At 40.2% G+C, this 19256-nt stretch overlaps 2 protein-coding genes across 2 annotated transcripts in view; both read left to right on the top strand.

Moving 5' to 3' along the window:
* SHQ1 (SHQ1, H/ACA ribonucleoprotein assembly factor) overlaps nt 1-19256 on the top strand; it is a 1172872-nt gene that overhangs the window by 601733 nt on the left and 551883 nt on the right. The gene's annotated exons all lie outside the window — the stretch shown is intronic.
* Nucleotides 17726-19256, top strand: part of LOC128078621 (contactin-3-like) — a 122864-nt gene continuing 121333 nt past the window's right edge. The window contains exon 1 of the mRNA XM_052679011.1: nt 17726-17928. The gene's annotated coding sequence lies outside the window, so the exon portion shown is untranslated. The remainder of the gene's footprint in view (nt 17929-19256) is intronic.

Here is a 19256-nt window from a genome sequence, read left to right as displayed (position 1 = left end):
ACATGAAGCTGAAGATGCCAAGGAGAAGGAGAGAGTGAAGCCCCGGGTGTTTTGCCTGGAGCAAACAAGTTTGAACAGGACTAAACCTCACCAAAGACACAATGACAAATGGCTTGAGATGATAAAGACAAGAAAAACATCAGTGGTGTTTTTTTCTGAAGAAAAGAAAAATGTTTAACGTGTATCCTCAGAGGCTCATAGATGTTGCCAGCCTCAGGAGCCACCCATTTTCCATCCCACTTCCACATCTCACTTAAGATCACTCTATAATGAAAGGAAAAGAAACTCCAGGAGCCTGATGGTCCCTGAGGAGCACTTCTCCCTCTCATTGACTTCTTGCTGATGAATTTGGGTTAAAGAGTTCATTTTCTTCTCTCTCATGTCTTATCCAACCCAGTATTGGCTATTTAATTTTAACAGCCTCAAAGGCTGTATAACTTTTCCTTTTAAAAAGATTGTTTTCTTGCAGAGCATTTCATCGTGAGGTCTGAATCACTCAGTCCCTTCCTTCTGTCTCTTTTGCTTTGTTTTTGCCTCTTTCCTTCTCTCCTGGATTGATACTGGAGAATAAAAAAGAATAACACACACAAATATTAAAACAGAAATACTTCTTCCATTTGTGCCTCACTCAGGGCAGTGCAGCTTCTCGTTCCTTCTCCTGTGAAGTGTCCACATGTCAGCTCAAAAAATAGAAGTATAAATAAGAAGCTGTAGAGCTGCTTTTCAGGTGTTCTTGAAACAGGTGAGCTGTGGGCCCAGAAAAGCTGTAAACATCGGTGTTGAAACCTGTGATTCACAATTCTGCTATTGCTGGTTTTGCTTTAAAGCTAGTGGAAGCCAGAGAGAATGACTTTTTGGTTTGGTTGTTTGTTTTTTTTTTTTCTGAGAGATACTGGGAGGATTTTCCACTCTGTCCCAGAGCTGTTCTGCTACTCCAGTGACAAGCTCTGCACTAGACAGATGAGATAGAAATGTTGGCATTGGAGCACTGTGTTAAACAAGCTCTCTGATTACGCTCGGCACAATTCCTCTTTGAATTGAATGGAAAACTTTATATGGATGGGATGCCTGATCAATAGGGATTTATAATAGAAGCTCTGTTAATGGGACAAATGTATAAATCCCATATACCTGTATGTAATGACGTGTCTTTACTAGCTTATTTTTGGTTGGTTAAGTATTGAATTCTAATTGGGGAAACTTTGGTGAACAAAAACCCAATGGCCATGCAGAGAATGCTGACTGCAATTTGCAACTTTGTTAAATAGCTGCTTAAAAAGTCCTTCAGATAAATAGCAGCTTCAGGAAAAATCAGATTAAAATGCATGTATATCCTCAGCATTGGAAAGCTTCAGAATTAGCAGCTTCACTAATAGCCCACAGTGATAAAGGATTTCCTCCCGACATTAACACAGTACATGTTTCAACCTGAGTTTGTAAAGCCAGCTCAGGACATGACACAGTGTAAGCTGTGAAGTTCTTATGTCTTTTCTGTGCTTTTTCTGTGTGAGCTGACAAAGCTAAATGCTTCTGATTTAGCCACAGTACCAACCTAGTGCTTCTGCCTAGTGCTGTACCAAATACAGGAAAGCAAATTCACCACTAAGTGAACATTAACTATTTCAATTTCTATTCCTTCCTGCCCTTTAGACCTAAAAGTCAGTCTACCTTTATGAGGCTTACCAGAGCTCCTCTGCTTTGTGCCCCAAATAGGTGCACCCACAGGGATTTGAAAATATAACTGACAGAATTCCAAAGGAAAAAGAAAGAGAAAAATCAAATGCAAATTAATCAAGTTTTCAATATGCAACTAATTACATATTTTATTGATAGGAACAGAAGAAATCTATGTTCCTGTTAAAGTTGTTTGGTCTGGTATATTGGGGGATTGATCAAAGTTGCTGAGAGAAATGGTTGCCTTTGTGGGAGATTGCCTGAATAAAGATTTCAGTGCTGTGCTTTCCAACAGGTAAAATGTTTCATTACTCAAGATCCTGGAGTATGAAGATTCTTTCAGTAGATGTGTTTTGCACTGAAATGTAATTGAAACATACATCCTGTGCAAGAGATGCCTTATGCTACAATGAAATAAATACATTGCAAGGTAGACACCATTCATATTGAAATAGGCAAATGGCTTGACTATTAAAACATGACATATTAAATCAGGTGCACCACTTGGAGCCCAAAGTTTTAGGCAGTGCTTTGTCATAAATTTCTTTTAAAAAGACAATTTTGCACTGCAACATTTAAAGCCAAAGTGCTACTTCCATTAGATACAAGACGTGGGGCGTAGTATGAAGAACTGTCAAAGTGGATTCCTTCCAAATTACTGTATTCCTTCATTAGGGATAAGTCTACATTGGTTTTCTAGTCAGACAGTTTCGTATGTGAAGCACGTAAGTATAAGTCACAGGGTAGGAGAAAAGGGAAACGATTCAAGGAAGGAAATGAATTCTCAATCATGAATGATTGTGGATTTCATTTGTGGAAATATCTGTAAATCGTACTGTGGCATTTGGGTCCATTCTTAGAAACCTTCGTTTACTCTCCTTATGTATTTCTTCATAACAAAGATAAAGAAATTGTAGAACAATTATTCCAAAAATAAATGCTTTTGCAATTAATGCAGGCACAAAAGAAGAGTCTTAAACTCTCATCTTTTCTTCAAATGCTGATGTTTTAAAATCTTTCTGCACAAATCTGCAGACACTTTTCTTGTTCTGTCTTTAAAGAGTACAGATTACTGTCTAAATTAATATCCATTATTTCATTTTTAGTGCTTCTTAAATGAGGTTGAGAGCAGTCTTAGGCAAACACTTGATTAAAATGGTTGTCTCCATGTCAGTCAAGGCTGGTGTGTTTGCAAAGAGATGAAGCAGCGTGCTGATTTATTCACAAATATATCACAACAATCTCTTTTTCTTTTCTTTTTCCATTACTAGATAGTAGTGCGCCGCAATATTTTGTGTGTCAAAATAAGAAAATGTTCCATCCACATTCCCTTCCCCAGGGTTTGAGTTTGCCTGTCAACAGACCAGAAGACAGAGCTGATAATGGTAAAGACAGGACAGAATTCACGTCTCTGAAAATAACTGCATATGAATCCTTCATGGGAACAGTCCTCAAAATACCTGCAGGCTGGGACCCCTGCCCAGCCCTGTATTTAGCAGTCTGGGTTTGACTGCAGCTGCACCTTTGTTTCACAAGTCTCACTCATTAAAAAGAAAAAAAAGGTAGTTTTGTTTTCTTTCTAAAATTCATAGAAATGCAGCTCATAACATTTCAAACACAGATTATTTTTATCTGTACCAATGAAAACAGAAAGAGGTGCTGTTTTCTCTTTTAGCTGTTGGTTGTGAGGGTTTTGTGCATTTTTTCTTTTTCTTTTACTTTGTTTTTTGGCTTTGGAAAGTAAATGATGTCCCAGCTGGACAAAGGATCGGTAAGGTCAGTAAGATCACTGATCCCTGCTCCCCTGACCATGGCTCCTGCACAGCCACCCCAGCACCGCCCCACCATGTCATGCAGGGCGAGTCTTCATGCTGTGAGCATAGTGTTACTTGCTTGCAATTGCAGACAAAGACCTTTCCTTTCAATTTAAACCCTCATTTGAAAAAGAGTACAACAGTTTCATTGTATAACAGCAAAGCCACCCTAAAGCCAGAGAGAAATGTCAGTCTGGTGTAAGGAAGTGTTTGGAGAATCTAACTGGGTCCCAAAGCACAGTGTATTCTGGTGTCTTCCTTGATGGCTAGGATCTGGATTTGTGAGCAAAACAGTGCATGTTTGACCTTAAGTTTCCTGTTCGGCTTTTCTCAAATACTTGCTTGGGTCCTGCATCATAAGACAGATGCTAGATGTCGAGGAGAGAAATTCATGGTACTCAGAAAAAGCATCTGAATCATGAAAGCCAATGTTTGGATCTCATATTTATGTCCCCAGTGAGAGCTGTTTCTCTTGGAGCATTGCAAGCAAGGCACAACAGTGAGGTGAATTTGGGATAATGAGACAAGAGGAGCACCTTCTGTCCCCTCTTGTGTGTTTGGTTGGCCCTTCCTTAGCACATAAATAAAATGTGCTAGTGGAGTTACAAGGCCAGGGGGACTGAACATGGAGAGGTGGGCTGCTGGTGGTGCCTCTCAGCAAATACAGTGACGAAGGGCTGCAGCCTATCCGAGTAATTGCACAGAGTTCCCAAAGATCTGCAATTAATAATAATGATCAGTCAGCTTGGATTCTTTATATTTTGTCTTTCTTTCCACATGTTCACAATAATGACATAATGAACCATTAAATAATATTATTATTAATTAATATGATTAGTTAATTAAATAATAACTGTATCCCCAGGACTGATTTGATATTGGGTCAAATTATCATAGCTCCACCATAAATATTGGCTCTGTGTCAGTAGGAGCTTCTTACACTATCTTACAGGCTCACATTTCTCATGCCTGTCTAGGAGCAGGCTCTCCTTCAGTGATGGATGAGGAAATTGTGATGGTAAACAACTTTGATCTAGCAGAAAAAAAGATATTAAAAAGATCTTGCTGAAGTGAGGCTAATTCAGATTTGAAATGAACATTTTCAGCCATTAAAATAACTTATCTTGGAATTAAATCGACTTTCTTCTCTGTTATACCCTTGAATCAAAAGCAGTCAACTTTGAGAAAGTACAGCCAAAGAGAATGGGCTTGATGAACAAATTACTGAGCAAGGCTGCTCAGCCCACGTTATCCAATGCGACAGACAGTGATTATAGTGGTTTGATCTGAAAATCAGGGGGTTTTATTATTCTTGTGTATATTCTGTAATTTCGAAATTAGTTTTGGAGATGTTTAAAAGGGAAGTCGCAGCACGAACTCAAATATTATGTTCGAAATAAGCAGCAACTGGTTTTTGCTATGCTTTAGCAAGTCAAGAGAATAAGAGCTGTTTTTATTCCATTTCCAGTATTTGGAGAGAACGTGCAGGACAGTTAGGAAGAAAATGGTGATCTGAGCAAGACAAGTGATGGAAGTTTTCTCCTGGGAAGAAAACTGGAAGAAGAATACTAAAAGAAAATGGAAAAGAAGCAGTAATAGGTAACCCAAAAGCATGACAGAATGGTCTGCTGGCTTTAGTGATTTCAAATTTTAATATAGTTTCACACCTGAAAAGTCTTGAACTTTGTGTTCCAAGTTCAGTTTTGCTTTTCATTATTAACAACGAAGGATTATTCCTGTCTTTATTTTGTAAAGAGAATTAAGAAAAAAATCTGTAGCTCATGCTGGCTGAAAATCAATGACAGTTTCATGGAACTGGGATCAAAGTTTATAATTTTTTAATTTAATTTAATTTTTTGCTGCAGCAAGGTCCCTAAAATAAGCTAGGGAATAAGTTAGGCCAGGTAACATTGCCCCACTCTCCTTGTGAAGCTGTGATAACAAGGCAAGAGGTGCGAAAAGGTAAAGCACGATTTTGGTGCAAGTAACCTTAATGCTGATAATTACTGACAGCAGAAAGAAGGGCAGCCCCCTCTCCTACTGCTGCGAGTGCCTTATACAGAGAGACCATTCAAAAAAGAACAGTCCACCAGTGTAAAAATACATAGATGTGGTAATATAATGTCAGGATTGTATGAGTTAGACTGAGTAATGTGCTGTCTGGCTGGCTCTAGCCCCTCAGTTAGAGCTTACTGACTGCTTTAACTTGCACATCCAATTCTTTTCCCTAGGCTTGCTGGAAGCATTATACATGCAACTCATGCCACTGGTCTGACTGTGGGTTTTCTTTTCCTTCTACTGCATCATTTCTCATATTCCAGGGAAGATTATTTGGAGATCCAAACCACATGACAGAAATCATTGTATGTTTCTTGCAGTCAGAATAAGTGCCGTCCTCTAGCACTAACACGTATTCAGTGTTTAAGCTTGTTTTTTTGCTCTACAAACTGGTGGAAATACCTGGGGGAGGTAATGCTGTTCTGTAATCACCGAGGTTGCTCGGAGACATAGTGGTTGGGCAGCCAGCACTTCCTCCTGGGACTCTTCTTTACTGCTCTTGATGTCCCCAGACAGAAACATCGCTTTCCATCGCTTTCTTCTTATTATTCAGCGGGCATCTTTTCAGGTACGAAATGCAAAGGGAATTCTTCTGTAGCTTATACCTCACTCCCAGACACAAAATTCTGCTTTTTAACACAATAGCTGCGAGATCCATACAGTTTTATACTTGCCACGCAGATGTTAGACTCTTCACTATTTGTCATGCATGTTTAAATTCCTCTATTAAGTCCATTGCCAGAAGGACAGACCGTCACCAGCCGAATTCACTGAACTTTCAGTTTTTATCAGAATTTCTCTGAAGTTTGGGTCAGCTTCATTTTAGATCAGGATTTAACAGCTCTTTCTATCCTGAATTTACCTCTGTGTAATTGTAAGTTGTGGCTGTTTGAAGTACTCAGGAAATTATTTATGCTCAATAGCTGGGATTTCCTAAGAAGCCAAAGAAAGGTGGGCATTAAAATCTAATCAGACTTTAATGGGAACCAGGTACTTCAACACAATGAATAGTTCAATCTTACAGAAAATCCTAAGGACTGCAAACTAGGCTAACAGCTACAAAATGTGTGCACGGAGACTTCTGCATTCTTCTGCAGATGCCATTGAAAAGATTGAGGTTGTTTTCCAAAATACACAGTGGAGGAAAACAAGCGTATAAACATAATAATGGCAGTCGATGAAAAATATAGCGAGGGAAATTTCTTTTCACTTTATTCCCAGCAAATGAAGAGAGTGTCAGTCGCTTTTCCTGCAGCCCTTTGGGATGGAAATTTTGCAAATCTTTTTTCAAAATGTTCTATTCTTTGGTCCTAAAGGAATTCTTAATCAAGCAAAAATGACACCTGGATTTACAGCTCCTTCCCTCCCTCTTCCAGCCCGCACTCGCTCTTCTTCTACTTTTTTTGTTAGTGCTGAATTCATTCTGAGAAGCCTTAGAAGCAGAACTGTGCCTGATGTTGGGATTTTTGTGGGTTTTCATACAGCATCCATTTTCTGAGTGTTAAGGAAGCATTGGCATGTCTGCTTGCATCCACAGCCAAGATGTATATAAAAATTAATCAAAACAGAAAGTATGACACATGGCGATGGCAGTAGAAAGCTAAGGTCACTGCAGTCAGTTGGCAGGATGGCTGTATTTTTTGATCACCCTTAGAGTGAGGTATCATCTTAATTTCAAATGTGAAAGAGCAAACAGCAGTTACTGGGAAGGGTCTAATTCTTGCTTAGTTAATGGCACTCCTCTGTTGACTGAAATCAGTTGATAATCTAGCTTGGGGATTCAGGGGAGAGATTCCCAATTTATATTAATTTAAATGAGAGGAGAATCATGCTCAAAGAGTGTTTGTGCAGCAAATGGTTTCTGCAGATATATTTCTATTAATTTTGCTTGGAAGAAGGGCTTGTGTGATAAAACACTGCTAGGGAGCTTTACTTACCTGCACATCTTTTCAGGGTTTGAAAAATAGTCCCCTTCTATTTTCAAACAATATGCAGTCGTTCAGTGGCAAAGACAAATGCACACTGCAATGTTTAGACTTAAATTATATGATTCTGGAGGTCTAAGTGGAGGGAACATGCAGCATATTTCTCATTCATTGGAGATACGATCTGTGTGCATCCGTGCTGAATCTCTCATGAGTTTTTACTCACGCCTTCCTGCCAGAGCACGTTTTTACAGTATGTTGGGTTAAACCTTTGAACAAATTTCGTCTAAATCCTCAAATGAGGATTTTGATGCCCACTGAGGTGCTGCTGGAGGCAGAGATGGTGCTTTGGAGCAGCATACCCTGAAAGTAGAGACCTTGCAGCACCAAAACTCCCCGTGGTGTCATTCAGTACAGCTGCATGCAGGCACTGTGATTTGTGCCAGCTCAAGGCCTCCCATTTTAGTGCTCCTGCACTGGCTGAGAGCAAAGGCAGCCTCACGTGCCCCCTTCTCAACTCTTGGTTTCCTTGGTGGTCATTTCCTGCTTTTAAATTGACTGCCCATTTTTCTGTTTGTTTCCTGAGGATGAGAGAAGCGTTCTTTTCCTTACATGCAAAACATCCCAAGCACATCCCCAGGTCCATTTCTGAGGCACTCACTCAGTGCCTGTGCTCCTGAGTGCGTCATGGAACTGTGAGAGGAGAAAGCATGGAGCAAAATACAGAAAATGGCTCACGTGTGTCTGGGCAGGAATTGCAGGTGCAGAACCTGGTGTCGTCTGTTTTCTTCTTCTGTTCTGCTGAGTGTGATGTTGCAGGTGCTGAAATAGAATCAACTCAGCAGCCATTAACTGGTCTCCAAAATAAGCAGTGAATTGTGGTTTGTTTTTGTTTGTTTGTTTGTTTTTTAAAGTCAACAGCAACTTGTATAGATTTTGTAACTGGGAAACCCAAATGCATTAACTCATCAGAGGAACTGGAATTATCGTGGTCATTGCAAAACCCTTAAACTCGGCTTCTAATCTCATTCCAAATGTGTGTCTTCAAGTGCAATGCACAGCTTATGTAGTGCAAATACACAATATCACAAAATGATGTTTATTTCCATAGTCCCCAGTCTGCAAACACTTACGAATACATTCCAGCTCAAATCTATGACTACTCCCACCGGTTTGTCAAATTAAGCACACACATAAACTCTCCCAACATCAGAACCTTAATTTGTGTTCCCTTGAACTGGCAAGGGGCCCATATTCTGTGTAACTTTAATTCCACCAGACAGTTTCTGTGTGCAGAGAAACACATTTTAAAAATGGAGTGTCTGTATTAACAAGCACTTCCACGAGCAATGAAACTAATGAAGCCTGCTTTCTTATGATTTTGTGTCTTGTAGTTGGATTCTCTGGTGCCTAATAAAGTGAGAACTCCATCTGAAGTTTTTCACACAACGGACGCATTCATAACGTCTTCCTGTGCAGGAGGAAAGGGACAGGAGAAATGAAGGTATTTTGTCTCTTTTTTATTAAAACAACAAAAACATGCAAACAACATGTGTTCCTAACGCTGACTTCTCTTCATTTTTTATTTTTATGGAGCTTGGAGAAATGTGATATTTTTGAGATGAACATTGGTTAAAACTGGTCATGTAGTTTAGAAGCTGTGTGAAGAAGGAGAGGACAGCATGATGAAGCTGATTCCATGGGTCTCGTATTCAATATGGTCCCATATTGACCGTCTAAAAAAGGGGCCATAATTTTTAAACTCTAATACACCAGTTCCAAGATGTATTGGGATGACAGTTATAAATGAAAAGAACAATTACTATTACAGTATCAGTAACGTATGCTTCTCTCCTAAGATGAGTGTAAGCAAAGGAACTAACTAGCAGCCTCTTTTAAGCATCATATTTAGATATTTCATATCGAATACGTTTCAAGTTTTCCTTGGGTCATCCAAAACTAAACTCTCATGTTTGCTTTGTGGACAAGCTGGATTTCTTGGTTCCTTTCTCTGGTTATTCCCTTGGGGAGAAGTGTATATTATGAAAACACATGATTACAGAAAGCTGGATAGGATTTTCTAATGGAGGATGCCCGTATCGCTTGAGATTTCTGTTTCAAAATGCTCAGCAATAAGACTGTTTGAGTTTGAAAAATGCTATTAGGCATATTCAATATTAACATCTCAGCTGCAGCAGGAAGCCTACCATTGATAAATAGACACTTCATCTGAACTTGGCACAACCTTCAGTCAGCTCTGCGTAACTCTGGATGGCATTACAGATTGTGAACAGAGCAGAATGCATTAAAGACGGATCAGGTGATATCAATTCAGCATCTTGCTAATTTCAGTATAAAATATTTCCCCACGTATATGAGAGCATGTTTACTCCAGGAATAAGTACAGTACCTGGAGGTTTTGTTATGTTTAAAGAGGCAATCAAAATGTAACCAAAGATATCTCTGAAAAAAGGTATCTAAACCTTGTTTCTCCCCTTCCTGTGATATCTATTAATACTACATTTCAAAATCTTCCAATGTTTCTTATCTCCTCTACTTTGAAGGGTCCGTATGTCACAGAAAAGTCCTCTCCTTGTATGATTTAAAATATATGATGTATTTTAACTGTTACAAAACAGTTAGAGTTTAATGCAAAGGCCAATGAAATCTTCCAGGCTGTATTTTAAAATGTATACTATTATTTAACACTCATATTTTAATAGTGGTGCAAAGGCATCTGAGAGACACTAACAGGAATTAATAGCTTAAGTGTAATTTCAAAACCCTGAATTTGCATCTTCTTTTAAATCAAATTCTTCAAATTAAGCTGTAATTTGATTTCTTACCCAAGTCTGGTGCCTATAACATGCTGTGCCTGGTGTCCTTTCTGTGTCACAAAGTGACACAAAAAGTGCCATCATCAGTCTCAGCCCAGCAATTTTTCTTCTTAGTGCCAAATGTTCATATCTGGATCTCACCTGTCTCTTTATTATTAAGATACTACACACTTGAAAAGCCAGTTTCATATCAAGTTGTAGCATATGGGAAAATGGAGAGGAATGCACAGGCCTGTTAATAGATGCAGAGAGGAGAGGTTGTAAAAGGTGATGTTATCTATTAGAAGAACAAAGGAGGAGTGATAGCCCTGAGATGGCTGATGGAAAATCAATCCCATAACATGCCATTAGTCTGTTAATATCAGACAACTTAAGCCTGGAATCCTTGCTGTGGGTATAATGCAATATTCACCATTTGGAATACACCTATGCAGAAAGTAAATTAACTTTTTTTTTTTTTTTTAAAAAAAAAAAAAAAGAAAAGAACAGCTATAGGAAATACAGCCCCTGTGTTGGCTGACCTCTCTATTGCAGTCTGTGCTCATCTTGCCCACATTTTCAGAAACAAGGTACACAAAGGCAGAAGAACTTTGTTCACGCTTTTTGCCCATGTCCCAAATCAGGAAGCATGTGGTAGAGAAAGGACTTCATGGCAGAGAGATCTGTTGGTCTGTCAACAGACACTCAAAGCCATGAGTAGATCTTTTCCTGACACAGGCAACTATAAATCTTTGTTGGCAAAAATATTTCTGGATAGGAGAAATAAGCCCTTACAGACCTCCATAAAGCACACATTAAAACTTGACCTCTATTCACTTGCTGCTAAGTTTACAGTTTTAGCAGAGCTAAATACAATCTGTGAATACAGTGTCTATAGTGGCAAAATATGGCTATAATGGCACTTGTAGCAGACAGACTGTACCCTACATCCCCAGTGGCCACAGTAGCCAAGAACCCTCAAATCTTCCCTTCAAAACTGAAGGAAGTCCCAGTTTGAATCCTGCTGTCTATCTCCACACAGACCTGCCAAAAAATACTGTCTCCTTGATGGCCTTTCCAGCAACACTTCTTTAACACAATCTGTGGCTTTCAAGCCTGGGATGTCTTGACTTCATCTCTCACTGCCACCCCCGCACCTCTCCATGTATTGCAATAACTTTCATTTTTCCATCCTTCCCCATGTCTCTCTGGAAAGGCAATTCATTTCCCAAGAACAAGTAATGGCTCTCTGAGTCCCAGCACACACCAGCTGCTTGGAAAAATAGTCAAAATCATGACAAGTGAGCACCAAAATGGATGAAAGGTGATGCATCTTCTTTACGATGCAGATTAACATTCAGTGTGTCCCACAAATACAAGCTTTCAAGAAGTTTACTGTGTGCAGTATCTCTACAGGAGCCTTTCAAATGCATTTGCATGAGGCCAAATTGCATGTGTGGTGCTTCCTTCTGGTAAGCAAATTCTATAGATTTCCTAGTAGAGCATCAAATTCGTCTTTCAGAAAAACAAGTATTTTCTTAAGCTTCCTATATTTTAGCTAGAATGGCAAATCCTTCATCCAGCAGTTACAACATCACGTACGGCCCTACTTGAAAGTTTTGGGGTTTTTTTCCTTCTTCTTCTTGTCTTTTATTTTTTTTTTCCTGGGCCAGTAGAAAAATAATTATGTTTTAGTGACCGAAAAAAGTATTCTTTTTCATAGGGATTGTAAGTTCATGGAGGCTCTGACAGGAGCGGGGATGGAGTGCATGGGAAAAGTCTGCCACAGTTCCGAGGGGACTCCATCAGGGTCTGTTTTTATTAAGTTTAACACCAACTATATTTCTTACGGAGTTATTTCCCTCTCTGAGGATAATTTGTCAGAATTAGACAGGCTATTCATTTCTCCCCGCTTGTAAATACCTGGTGTGTGCTCCATCACCTGCACGCTGTTCCATACTACAAGGGGACTCATAAAAACATGCAAAGGTCTGGTTAATAACTAAGGAATACTGGTTTAAGGGGTTTTTTCATACTAATTTTTAAATGAAAACTATTGGCTGCCTCTTTATTTGCTATGCAAGGCATTTTCATGCCCAGTCATGCACTTTGTATGGCCTAATAATCTTCTGGATGCCCGGCAGCAATCCAAAAACCCCACCAATTGGTTTTCATCTTCTGTCTCTTGATGAATTTTAGTACCTGAGAGATTTAGTCAAAACATTCTGGGAACACAAAATGCTCCTGCCCTCCAACTAGGAATTAATGTGCTCTTGAATTAAGCTGATAAAGAACATACACATCTACCACTCAGGCTTCTGTCAGTGGTTAGAACAGTTCTCTCTGCTGATGGAGACCACTGAGCTGTACTCCTGTAATGAACTTCCACCAATCTGTTCGCCCAGGCTGTGGCTGAACAAAAGAACTGGTATTTAATTTGATGTAATACTTCAGGTGAAATGCTGGTTTTGAATGCATAAGAAACGACATTCGTGAATGGTAGATTAAAAAAACATCCTTAGCATTAAAGTAAATTTGTTTTTTTACTGTTAGTAGCATAGGCTAGTCTTCATTTACAGAAAGCAAAGCAAAACAAACTTCCTTTACCTCAAAATTCATTGAAAACATTGCTGTGGGATATAATTAAGCTTCTATACTTCAACTTTCAATACAGCCACATTTCTCAAGGGTTCAGTCCCACAAAAATTTGTTCTTTCTTGGCTTTATGTAATAGATTGTTTACTTGTCCTCATAAAAAAAAAAAAAAAAAAAAAACAACAAAGAGAGAGACAGAGAGAGAAAGAAGAAAAATAACCTTTTGCTTTCATTGAGAGTAATATTCACCTCTGCCTGCAAAGGAATAAAAAGTAAAAGCGTGTGCGTGTGTTTACGGCTATGTGATATCAGTCTGAACTGGGTGAACATCAGATCCAGAGCAGCTGATGACTGTTGTTGTGATTAAAACTCTTCTTATGAACAGGATTGCTTCAAACCAAGGCAACTGTCAGATTTGGGCCATATCTCTATTAACATGGGCTTAAATTCTCACAGTCAAACAACTCAGATTTTTGCTGTGCATTTCCCTCTATCTCAACCCATCCTCCAGTGAAAATGGCAGGACAGCTTTCCAGGCAATTTTTTTTTTCAAATTGAAATAATTTTAAATGCTCTGCATAAAATTTACCCTTGAGAATTACTGCTGGGTACAGCGGTTTAAGACAGCTCAGAAGCCAGGAGATTAATCCGGTTTGTAGATGAAGTCATGTGCTGGGATGCTAGGTTGATTAGAGAACATTAATTGTTTTTCTCAATTATAGGGGAGGTTTGCCATTAAACTCAGCATCCTTTCAAATCCTAAACTTGCAATACAACACAGGCTATAAATGGTACAATATTAAAACATCAGAATACAGGTTTGATTTGAATGCTCGATCCCTTTGTTTGCCCATCAGGCTCCAGGTAAACTGTAGCATTGAGGAAATAAATAATAAATTATAACAATTAATAATTGATTGTATTTCTTGATCTCACCGTTTCACATTCAGCGACCTACCTGGCCTCCTCTAAGACTACAAAGATTACCTGTCAGCAAATATCTTCTAATGGTTGCTTTTACCTCTTGTTTACTGGCATTGTTGACCCCATTCACATCCTATAATGTAATTTTAATGGTGCCTTTATAATCAAGGAGTGCATGTGGCTGAAGGAACTGTAGCTAACATTCAGAACAACTCCAAAGCTTACAAAGCAGCTTTGCTTGAATGCATCCCTTTTCCCTTACATTAGGAGTACAAGTATTAGTTGCAGTGATAAACATGTTAAGCATACGGGGGCCATTGATTTCAGTGGAATTCACAGCAATTCAATACCTCTCTGGAAATTTACCCATATGCCTAGAAATTGGTTTACAGGAGGAGCCTTGTTCTGCTGCTGTGATGGGTGCAAGAGGCATAATAGGCCAGGCACCCAAGCTGCACAGCCACTGAGCCCACACCTGCCCTTAGGATTTGGCTTAGGCACACGGCTCAAATAACCCTGGCACGCAGGATTGAGTTTATGGAACTTTTTAGAAGAAAGTCAATAAGTAGCAAAGAAGTGAACGAGAAAAACTTACGTCCATTTTCATTTTAATAGTTCACAAAATTATCTCCAAAGTCAGTACACTGCAGCAATAAGCTCTTCTGAAATTAAGTGATAGTCACTAAGAGAGAAATCGGCGGTGAAAACTACCCAGAAAGAAATTGATTCTGTATTTGACATGAAATTGCATTTGTGAATTTAATATTGCTGATAACATCTATTATGCTTGACAACTTGCTATGGTTCTTATAAAAATACAGTTAAGGGAAAATTTATAAGAAAACAAATACTGTGCATATTAGCAAACTGAGGTAAACTTTCTTTTGAAAGAAAATGTACGTTCATGTATATATCTGTACATATATAAGTGAATACATGGCTCATGTGCCCCATCTGCATCCATGCATCTAACATAATTAGTTATGCATGTATATCCCAAGCTTTTTAAAAAATGGAAGCCCATGGATTGTAGCAGATCCCACTACTGCTTAATGGATCTCTCTGATTGGAGAAAATGAGAAATGGGGAAAAGGAGGCTATAGGGGGGAATTACCCAAAGCTACATAGTTGCATAAAGATATTAACAAAGCTGGCAAAATTGGTTTCCACATCCAAATGGCATCACAGGCCTGCAGAGCGGAACTGACAATGTACGGGGCGTTCCATGCTAAACATCTCAACACAATGTCCAACAACATCCATTTCCACAGATGTGTAGACAACTGTCTGGGAAATGATATTGGTATTTTGGGAAGAATGAAAATATCTCCAGTATATGACCCCACTGAAGAACAGCAGAGCTGAAATCAGGAAGCTCAGTTTTCTCTTAGCACAAGGGTGTCTGAAATAGAGGTGCAGTCCCCAGTGTGTAGTGATAGAAGCATCCACTTTGCCACATAGGCTTTGCTGCAGGTCTTCTAATGCAAACTTCTGCCATGTAAGCTATTGAACTGCTGGCAGTTAAAGTGAGTCAAGGTGAAAACAACCATTTCCTTCTGCTACTCATCATGCTGACCATTACTGACTCATGCTTCCTTGGAAAAGGCCTGAATCCATCCCTGCATCTGTGTTGAATGGTTTTCCATCTCACAGCACAATGCCAATGAACAGCAAAAAAAGAAATCTGAGTAATCAGAGCACTGCCATCTCTGATAAGAAGGGATCAAGGAACACTGCCCTTCAACTACCTGCTTAGCAATTAGCAGGATAAAATCACCTTTTCACTTGGGGGTTCAGAAGCTTCTAGAGCCTTCTAGCTCGCTTCAGATGGATGAAGTGAGCAATAGTCACTCTCAAGAGTGCTCCAAAAGGCCCTTGGTCTGCAGTGACTGCAGTCTCTTTTTGGAGGCATGCCCAGATCCCCCAGCAACGTGATCTAGCAGTTGGGAATGCTCTGCACACAATCTCTGCAATTTAATTACAGTCAAATTAGTTAATTAATCAGGATATCAGCTTAAAACAGGGAAAAAAAAAAGTGCCATATTTTCCTCTTCCTCTCTACACCTCAAGACTCAACTGATGAATGCATAAAGTAGCAAGGTGATAATAGCTGCTAGCTCCTGCTGTGCACAGGCTTCATTAAGCTTTCACTGAACTCTGTTGGTAAATCCCTTCATCCCATTCATCAGCAGATAGCATGAATCTGGTCTAGCTATTGATCAGCCTGTTACTCTGGTAGCTGAGCCAGTCAAAATCCCAGATATTCATCCTCACCATACCCCAGGAGAGAAGTGCTTTTCTACCTTCTTGCAGAACTGCTGAGCCAGAGACTTGCTGGCTTCTGATTCCAAACTGGTTACCTGAGCAGCACAGGAGACACAGGTGAAGCCTAATGTCTGAAGCCATATGTACAGTTTATAAAGGATAAAGGAAGAAACACAACCTTCCTGGCCTCAGACCTTCATCCTAACCAGTGACCTGGTCTTCCCTCTTACTCAGGACAGCAAAGTTCTAGCAGGGAGATAGGGATGTTCTTCTGTTTTCTTTTAGCCTCATAAATCACTGAAGCAGTTTGGAATGAACCACTAACCCAAACAAAACTCAACATTGTATTTTCAATAACTTTAAAGCTAAAGAAGCTGAGCTGCGACTCGGTTACAGAACAAACTCCCCCTGACTCACACAGTGATACCATTCAGCTTACGCTTGTCCTTCACTTGCCTTCAGCATCCCCAGAGGAAAGATTTCTTTGCTTTTTCACTAATCATCTCTGACATGAAGTTGGCCAAGTGAGCTGTGTGACCATGTCAGGGGTGTTCTGAATCAGCCTCTCCACACGCAGTGAAAACAGATGGAGAACCAAAGACCTTGCTGCCTCAAGCAGTGGGTTGTTGTTTGTGCTTCTGTTCTGTACCTACAAAATGCTACCCTTCTGAGGCAGGTGTATTATTAAACACAATTTTCACAGGTGCAAATGATCATAGAAGGTGCAAAGCAGTGCCTGCATTTATAGCTGAACCTGTTCTGGCTTGCTGCAGCATAGAGGTGGAAGAAATACGTGTTTCCTGTTTGGCTTTATTACCTAAATTGCTTTCTCAGGTGAACCAAAACACAAAGGAGAGAAAAAAATAGATCAGATCAAAATGATTTATTTTCATCTTTACTACTTCCCACCAAGGTGAAACACCCAGCCCAATTCAGTTGTACGATATGCTTTGGAGAGGTAACATCCACAGTGTGCTCTAGGAAGCATAACTGCTCTTCTCCTCTCCCTGGTCTCTATTTAGGCAATAGTTCAGCAGTTGCTTATGCAAAATAAGGAGAAACAAATTTTCAATTTCTTTTCCTCTCTGAAGAAATTTAAATCCAATCTCATGTCTGAGATTTCCCTAATCACTACCATCTGTGCCTCTCCAGTGCTCCCTTCTCTGTTTCTGCTTTTGATGATTAGGTAAACGGAGGCCATAACAGCAGTTGGAACCAGGTGGTGCACTCCTGATGGGGAAGTTGTACAGAAAGAGAGAGGCAGTGGTCCACAAGCAGTCTGCTCAGCACTTCTCCCTGCCTGCTGTCCTGTACGTGAGCAACAAAACATTTTCTTTTAGCATTCAGTTAGGTGCTGCTCCAACCCCACCTTTGTTAACAACAACATTGGCAGCTTGTCTTTGCCAGTATCACCTTCCTGTCACCTTATTCCCTGCTCCCATTCTACCTGGGCAGCATCCCAGTTCAGCACAGAGGCTGCCTGCATTTGGGGAGAGCCTGGGCAGCAAGAGCTGGGCAGGCAGCTGGGAGAGAACCACTCCTAAACACACCACAGCTGAGCAGGAACCATCACATGGGTGTGCCTGAGTGCCTGATTACTGACTCCTGAGAAACAGTCAGGTGAAAATGAGGTTGATTGTGATTGAAGACTGCTGCGTTGGAGCTGAGCGGACTCAGTGCTAATCCATGCAGCAGGATGAACAGAGTCCTTCAGCAGTTTAGCATAAAGCTTATCGTGATAGGGCAAGGCGATGGATCAAGGAACCTGATTTACTCACTTTGGTTTTGGTGAAGCAGTTGTGGATATGTTTGTGTGACTTCATGTGCCCAGCAGAACACAGTAGTGCTTCTGAAAAGGTAAGTCTGGCTGAGGCAATCTGGATCTCTTAGACTGGGTTGTTTGTTTTTTTGTGGTTTTGGCCTCATTTCAAATCTGTGTTATGTGCTCCATTGATCTCAGGAGCTCTTTGCAAACTGATAAATCTCTGCTAGCCTGGTTGGTGTATGCTTGAGCTTGGCCCAGGCTGTGCTGTAGGAGCTGCCCTTGGCGTGGCTGGTGAGCAGATCTGAGTAGCTGGGTCTGTGGTGGGAGCCATTGCTGGGTCTGATATGCTTCTGGCTTCTTTTCTTACCTGCTGTGTGGTGGGAAATGTGCTATATCCTGCTGGTTTGGTATTGTAGTTGTTTTATGCCTCTCTCAATTCTGTATTGTTTTTATGCCTGTCTTGACCACAGCAGAAAATACTGAGCAATGATAGCGCACGAAGGGCCTCCAGAAGCACAGGTAGAGGGCTTCTGCTGAACTGAGGAGAATTTTAATTAGCATTTCTTTCTGATATTTCTGGTACTGTGTATGTAAATGCCTGTCTGAGGAATCACACTGAGATCTCTGTGGTGACAGTGAACTCTCATCTTCTAAGAATGTGACACGGAGACAAAACACAAAGCAAAAATCTGTTGTCTGTCATCAGGTGTTTTTTTTTTCTCAGCCCTCTGGTAAGAGAAAGATAAGCTGTACTTTGCTGTGTCGTGGAGTGATAGGAGAGAGTGGTCATAATGAGCAGAAGAAGCCGTGCAGCTTCAGTGCCATGGGAGTGCCGTCCACATCCCTGGATGGTGCTGCTGCAGAGCAGAGCCAGCCATCTCCTGAGGCAGGGCTGCAGTCATGTTATCTGCTCCAAGCTTGAAAAATCTGTTTTTTTTTTTTTAAAGTCTTGTTTTGTGGTACTCAGCTACTGAGTAAATTCTGTCCTTGTACTCCTGTTTTTATGTGTTATGTAGGCTTAAAAAATAAGTGACTGCATAGCTAATATGGCCATTAAGGGCTGCTCAGCAGCAGGAAGTGAGTAAGGAGGATAAGGGGAACACAAGAAAGGTATCAGCATGTGAGAGGCTGTGCTGTTGTTTTCCTCTTTTTTTTTTTTTTTTTGCCCAGTCTTTGCTTTATCTTCTCTTAAATCCTAAAAATTCTTTTCCAGGACCAGAAGGCACCCTATAATTTCCCAACCCAGTGCATGGATAGTGGCTGGAGGTGGTGCTTGACTTTGTCCATGGGGTTAGCATTTGTTTCTAACTACGAATCCTGGAGTTCTGTTGTGATTCTTGAGGATTTAACCAGCTTTTCTCTAAAATCTGACTTCAGAATCTCAAGCAGTACTTTTACTTATTGCCAACGTGATTGTGGC

This window comes from Tympanuchus pallidicinctus, unplaced genomic scaffold (assembly GCF_026119805.1).
Source record: "Tympanuchus pallidicinctus isolate F22 unplaced genomic scaffold, pur_lepc_1.0 scaffold17, whole genome shotgun sequence".
NCBI lineage: Eukaryota > Metazoa > Chordata > Aves > Galliformes > Phasianidae > Tympanuchus > Tympanuchus pallidicinctus.
The sequence above is the reverse complement of the archived record's forward strand: the minus strand, read 5'-3'. Positions and strand labels throughout refer to the sequence as shown.